Source organism: Oncorhynchus kisutch, unplaced genomic scaffold, assembly GCF_002021735.2.
Source record: "Oncorhynchus kisutch isolate 150728-3 unplaced genomic scaffold, Okis_V2 Okis03b-Okis08b_hom, whole genome shotgun sequence".
In the NCBI taxonomy this organism is placed as follows: Eukaryota; Metazoa; Chordata; class Actinopteri; order Salmoniformes; family Salmonidae; genus Oncorhynchus; species Oncorhynchus kisutch.
The window spans coordinates 17,957,473-17,964,988 of NW_022261980.1; the positions used below are offsets into that span (position 1 = coordinate 17,957,473).

Genomic DNA, 7,516 nt, shown 5'->3' on the forward strand with positions numbered 1-7,516 from the left:
GTCCCTCAGAGGTTACAGTTGTAGGATGTGTCCCAAATGACAACCTATTCACTATTTAGTGCACTACTTTTGACCAGGGCCCATAGGCACTATTTAGGGAATAGGGTGCCATTTGGGATGCTGACGTATAAAGGTCAGAGGTCAAAAGGCTGTGCACCCGTTAACTTCCCCTGGGGTTTATTACTAATCTGTTGACAGAGAGGGAAGAGGAAGTGAGACATCCCACTATTCTTCTGGTTCATATACAGTCAGTGAACTAAGCAGACCAGACCCAGCTGCTAATTAATTGGTGTCTATGGGAGAGCCCCTTAAGCAGACCAGACCCAGCTGCTAATTCATTGGTGTCTATGGGAGAGCCCCTTAAGCAGACCGGAACAGATCTTTTTTTATTCATTTTTTAAACAGCCTGAGTGGGACATCTTCATTCATCCACCATCTTTGATATTGATTGACTGTCACCCCTTTAGTGAAGGATGTGAAAGATGCTATAGAATACCAAATCAAATGTATTTATAAAGCCCTTCTTACATCAGCTGATATCTCAAAGTGCTGTACAAAAACCCAGCATAAAACCCCAAACAGCAAGCAATGCAGGTGTAGAAGCACGGTGGCTAGGAAAAACTCCCTAGAAAGGCCAAAACCTAGGAAGAAACCTAGAGAGGAACCAGGCTATGTGGGGTGGCCAGTCCTCTTCTGGCTGTGCCGGGTGGAGATTATAACAGAACATGACCAAGATGTTCAAATGTTCATAAATGACCAGCATGGTCTATAATAAGAAGGCAGAACAGTTGAAACTGGAGCAGCAGCACGGTCAGGTGGACTGGGGACAGCAAGGAGTCATCATGACAGGTCGTCCTGAGGCATGGTCCTAGGGCTCAGGTCCTCCGAGAGAGAGAAAGAAAGAGAGAAAGAGAGAATTAGAGAGAGCATACTTAAATTCACACAGGACACCGGATAAGACAGGAGAAGTACTCCAGATATAACAAACTGACCCCCAGCCCCCCGACACATAAACTACTGCAGCATAAATACTGGAGGCTGAGACAGCAGGAGGGGTCAGGAGACACTCATCTCATTTTCTCTCTCTCTCTCTCTCTCTCTCTCTCTCTCTCTCTCTCTCTCTCTCTCTCTCTCTCTCTCTCTCTCTCTCTCTCTCTCTCTCTCTCTCTCTCTCTCTCTCTCTCTCTCTCTCTCTAGAGCATTTGAGACCCAGATGACCCGTCTGGAGGCGGAGTTTGTTCAGAGAGAGGCTCCGCCCTCCTATGGTCAGCTGATCGCCCAGGGCCTCATCCCTCCGGTGGAGGACTTCCCTGTGTACAACCCCACTCAGGTAACGTCTGGTTTCACTGCTACAGTCTCCATATTATAGATACATTATCATTACAACCCCACTCAGGTAACGTCTGGTTTCACTGCTACAGTCTCCGTAGTATAGATACATTATCATTACAACCCCACTCAGGTAATGTCTCTTTTCACTGCTACAGTCTCCATATTATAGATACATTATCATTACAACCCCACTCAGGTAACGTCTGGTTTCACTGCTACAGTCTGAAAAGTTTACACCACAGACTGTGGTGGATATCCCTGTTGTAAAGTTTACACCACAGACTGTAGTGGATATCCCTGTTGTAAAGTTGACATCACAGACTGTAGCTCTCGTAGCAGCTGGGTTCTGCCTGTCTGCCTGTGTTCTGATGGTGTGAATATCTAATACTGTAGCTACTCTCTTGGTTAAGATCTATTTCTGACGGGAGAGATCTGAGTGTTACCATGACAACGGGTTAACAAATGATTGACAGCTTTGATGGTCTTGCTGACGAGTTCTCCCTTTTTTTTTCTCCCTCCCTCCCTCCCTCCCTCCCTCCCTCCCTCCCTCCCTCCCTCCCTCCCTCCCTCCCTCCCTCCCTCCCTCTCTCTCTACCTCCCCTCCCTCCCCTCCTCTCCCTCCCTCCCTCTCTCCCTCTCTCTCTACCTCCCCTCCCTCCCCTCCTCTCCCTCCCTCCCTCTCTCCCTCTCTCTCTACCTCCCCTCCCTCCCTCCCTCTCTCTCTACCTCCCCTCCCTCCCTCCCCTCCTCTCTCTCCCTCTCTCTCTACCTCCCCTCCCTCCCTCCTCTCCCTCCTCTCCCTCCCTCCCCTCATCCAGGCCTCCATGCTCCAGAACATCCGTACAGCGATGCGTAGGCAGATCAGAAGACACTCCTCCCGCCGGGCCACGTCACACCGCCGCCTGGGGCGCCTTTGGAACCGTCTGTTCCACCGAGGGACCCGTCTCCGCGGCCAGATCCCACTCCTCACACCCCCCGGGTCTCAGGTGGCTCTGGGCCTGCACTCCTACCACACCTCGGAGGGACCTGGAGCCAGGGCTGGGGATGGAGGTGGCGGGGCGGGCATGGTGGGAGGCATGGCGGGCATGGGACCAGCAAGGACCCCCTCCCGCTGCTCTACAGCAGCAGTAGGCTTCGCCCTGCATGCCCACACCCAGGCCCTGTCACAGTCCCAGTCCTCCCACCCCTCCTTGGAGTCTCCCAACTCCCCACCCTCCCCCTCTGACAGTGAACCATCCGAGGGGTCTCCTTGTTCCCCAGAGAGCCCGGGTAGCAGGGTTAGGTTGCCCCTCAGCGAGCTCTCCACCCCTGGGCAGCAGAGTGACTCATTAACGTCTGCCCCCAGCATACTGAGCCAGCAGTGCCCCCTAGAGGGCAGCACATGTCATTACACTCGCCGGGCCTCCAGGAAGCTGGTCTTGGGGCTGGCTGCCAACCTGAGAGGGGTGGCTCTACGACGCTACTCCCCCATGGGGCTCACCTCCCCCGTTACCCCCCCTGTCCTTCCCCCTCCAGACTCCCTGCCGCCCGGCCACCACCCCCTGACCTCCCCCCAGACGTCATCCCCCTCGGGGTCTTCAGACGACAGTCAGAGGTTCCATGCCCTGGAATTGCCAACCCGGGAGAGGAGGAGGAGGAGGGGTATAGGGGTGCCTAATGGACTGAACACCAGCAGCAGTGAGGAAGAGGAGGAGGAGGAGGAGGAGGAGGAGGATGGAGATGAGACTCTACTGATCTGCTAGTATGAAGGAGCTGCCTTGACCATGTGGCAATAGACAGACAGACAGACAGACAGACAGACAGACAGACAGACAGACAGACAGACAGACAGACAGACAGACAGACAGACAGACAGACAGAGACAGACAGACAGACAGACAGACAGACAGACAGACAGACAGACAGACAGACAGACAGACAGACAGAGAGCTGTAGACTCTGTCTCTCTGGCTGAAACACAGAGAGCTGCAGGCTCTGTCTCTCTGGCTGAAACACAGAGAGCTGTAGACTCTGTCTCTCTGGCTGAAACACAGGGAGCTGCAGACTGTCTCTGGCTGAAACACAGAGAGCTGCAGATTCTGTCTCTCTGGCTGAAACACAGAGAGCTGTAGGCTCTGTCTCTCTGGCTGAAACACAGAGAGCTGTAGACTCTGTCTCTGGCTGAAACACAGAGAGCTGCAGACTGTCTCTCTGGCTGAAACACAGAGAGCTGTAGACTCTGTCTCTGGCTGAAACACAGAGAGCTGTAGACTCTGTCTCTGGCTGAAACACAGAGAGCTGCAGACTGTCTCTCTGGCTGAAACACAGAGAGCTGCAGATTCTGTGTCTCTGGCTGAAACACAGAGAGCTGGAGAATAACTGAATAATGGGACAGTGGATGATCTCAGAGCAGCACAATGATTTCAGTCCTCCCTCCACCCCCTCTATCTGCTCATCTCTCCATCCCTGCCTTACCAGAGATCTACAGCTGAGGGCTGTACATCAGCCTGTCTACTGACTCTGACTCAGTCACTCTGACTCAGTCACACATACTCAGTCACACTGACTCAATCACAGAGACTCAATCACACTAACTCAGTCACAGAGACTCAATCACACATACTCAGTCACACTGACTCAATCACACAGACTCAATCACACAGACTCAGTCACACTAACTCAATCACACTGACTCAATCACACTGACTCAGTCACACTGACTCAATCACACTAACTCAGTCACAGAGACTCAATCACACTGACTCAATCACACAGACTCAATCACACTAACTCAGTCACAGAGACTCAATCACACTAACTCAGTCACAGAGACTCAGTCACACTAACTCAGTCACTCTAACTCAGTCACTCTGACTCATATCACCATCGTCTGTTTTTGTAAACGTTGTCAGTGAGGTAAAAAACTAAACAGTGAATGACATCACCAGCTGGATCACTTGAAGTGATGAACAAGATGTAACACAAGAAGAAGATGTTTTGAGGAAGTTGTGAAATTGAATGTTATTATGAATGTGATGTCTGACCGTTATCATAGATGTTTAAGCAGTGGCCTATCTTGGTACCCTCTCTAGACGATGGTTGGATCACAGGCAGTGGAAGGGGTGTCTACTAGGTCACAGTGGCCTATCTTGGTACCCTCTCTAGACGATGGTTGGACCACAGGCAGTGGAAGGGGTGTCTACTAGGTCACAGTGGCCGGGTCACAAATGGTAACCTATTCCCTATATAGTGCACTACTTCTGTCCAGAGCTCTATGGGGTAGGTTATAGGGCATGGTTAGAGAACAGAGCTCTATGGGGTAGGTTATAGGGCGTGGTTAGAGAACAGAGCTCTATGGGGTAGGCTATAGGGCGTGGTTAGAGAACAGAGCTCTATGGGGTAGGCTATAGGGCATGGTTAGAGAACAGAGCTCTATGGGGTAGGTTATAGGGCGTGGTTAGAGAACAGAGCTCTATGGGGTAGGTTATAGGGCATGGTTAGAGAACAGAGCTCTATGGGGTAGGCTATAGGGCATGGTTAGAGAACAGAGCTCTATGGGGTAGGCTATAGGGCATGGTTAGAGAACAGAGCTCTATAGGGTAGGCTATAGGGCATGGTTAGAGAACAGAGCTCTATGGGGTAGGCTATAGGGCGTGGTTAGAGAACAGAGCTCTATGGGGTATGCTATAGGGCGTGGTTAGAGAACAGAGCTCTATGGGGTAGGCTATAGGGCATGGTTAGAGAACAGAGCCCTATGGGGTAGGCTATAGGGCATGGTTAGAGAACAGAGCTCTATAGGGTAGGCTATAGGGCATGGTTAGAGAACAGAGCTCTATAGGGCGTGGTTAGAGAACAGAGTTCTATGGGGTAGGCTATAGGGCATGGTTAGAGAACAGAGCTCTATAGGGCGTGGTTAGAGAACAGAGTTCTATGGGGTAGGTTATAGGGCATGGTTAGAGAACGGAGCTCTATGGGGTAGGCTATAGGGCATGGTTAGAGAACAGAGCTCTATGGGGTAGGTTATAGGGCATGGTTAGAGAACATAGCTCTATGGGGTAGGCTATAGGGCATGGTTAGAGAACAGAGCTCTATGGGGTAGGCTATAGGGTGTGGTTAGAGAACAGAGCTCTATGGGGTAGGCTATAGGGCGTGGTTAGAGAACAGAGCTCTATGGGGTAGGCTATAGGGCGTGGTTAGAGAACAGAGCTCTATGCTGTGCTGTGGAGACGGTGGTACAGAAATCACACATATCTTTCCTATCGGTTGTTACTGAAAGGCCTTCTGGGATGCGTCTGAAATGGCACTCCCTTTACAGCACAATACTTCTGAACGAGGCCTCACTAACCTTGGTCTAAGACTTACCCCATATGGCTCTGGGCAACATGAGGGCACTACATAGACAACACAGGGGCCATTTGGGACACATTCTGAACGGAGCCTCACTAACCTTGGTCTAAGACTTACCCCATATGGCTCTGGGCAACATGAGGGCACTACATAGACAACACAGGGGCCATTTGGGACACATTCTGAACGGAGCCTCACTAACCTAGGTCTAAGACTTACCCCATATGGCTCTGGGCAACATGAGGGCACTACATAGACAACACAGGGGCCATTTGGGACACATTCTGAACGGAGCCTCACTAACCTTGGTCTAAGACCTACCCCATATGGCTCTGGGCAACATGAGGGCACTACATAGACAACACAGGGGCCATTTGGGACACATTCTGAACGGAGCCTCACTAACCTTGGTCTAAGACTTACCCCATATGGCTCTGGGCAACATGAGGGCACTACATAGACAACACAGGGGCCATTTGGGACACATTCTGAACGGAGCCTCACTAACCTTGGTCTAAGACTTACCCCATATGGCTCTGGGCAACATGAGGGCACTACATAGACAACACAGGGGCCATTTGGGACACATTCTGAACGGAGCCTCACTAACCTTGGTCTAAGACTTACCCCATATGGCTCTGGGCAACATGAGGGCACTACATAGCCAACACAGGGGCCATTTGGGACACATTCCAGGACAACAGTTGGAGAGGCAGATGGCAGGAAGTCCTCTGGTGTTTAATTAAGGTCAAGTTGGTTCCGCAGGAAGTCCTCTGGTGTTTAATTAAGGTCATGTTGGTTCAGCAGGAAGTCCTCTGGTGTTTAATTAAGTTCATGTTGGTTCCGCAGGAAGTCCTCTGGTGTTTAATTAAGGTCATGTTGGTTCAGCAGGAAGTCCTCTGGTGTTTAATAAAGGTCATGTTGGTTCCGCAGGAAGTCCTCTGGTGTTTAATTAAGGTCATGTTGGTTCAGCAGGAAGTCCTCTGGTGTTTAATTAAGGTCATGTTGGTACAGCAGATAAACAGCTAATGCTAGCCAGATCAACAACTAATGCTAGCCAGATCAACAACTAATGCTAGCCAGATCAATAACTAATGCTAGCCAGATCAACAACTAATGCTAGCCAGATCTACAGCTAATGCTAGCCAGATCAATAACTAATGCTAGCCAGATCAACAACTAATGCTAGCCAGATCAATAACTAATGCTAGCCAGATCAACAACTAATGCTAGCCAGATCAACAGCTAATGCTAGCCAGATCAATAACTAATGCTAGCCAGATCAACAACTAATGCTAGCCAGATCAAAAGCTAATGCTAGCCAGATCAACAGCTAATGCTAGCCAGATCAATAACTAATGCTAGCCAGATCAACAACTAATGCTAGCCAGATCAACAGCTAATGCTAGCCAGATCAATAACTAATGCTAGCCAGATCAACAACTAATGCTAGCCAGATCAACAACTAATGCTAGCCAGATCAACAGCTAATGCTAGCCAGATCAACAACTAATGCTAGCCAGATCAAAAGCTAATGCTAGCCAGATCAAAAGCTAATGCTAGCCAGATCAACAACTAATGCTAGCCAGATCAACAACTAATGCTAGCCAGATCAACAACTAATGCTAGCCAGATCAACAGCTAATGCTAGCCAGATCAACAACTAATGCTAGCCAGATCAACAACTAATTCTAGCCAGATCAACAGCTAATGCTAGCCAGATCAACAGCTAATGCTAGCCAGATCAAAAGCTAATGCTAGCCAGATCAACAGCTAATGCTAGCCAGATCAAAAGCTAATGCTAGCCAGATCAACAGCTAATGCTATCCAGAGCAACAGCTAATGCTAGCCAGATCAA

The 7,516-nt window shown here is 49.9% G+C and overlaps 1 pseudogene; it reads left to right on the plus strand.

Annotated features, from left to right (window-relative positions):
• The window catches only part of LOC116359583 (low-density lipoprotein receptor-related protein 3-like), a 24,709-nt pseudogene extending 21,524 nt beyond the window's left edge, over window positions 1-3,185 (plus strand).
• The last annotated feature ends 4,331 nt before the right edge of the window (window positions 3,186-7,516 follow it).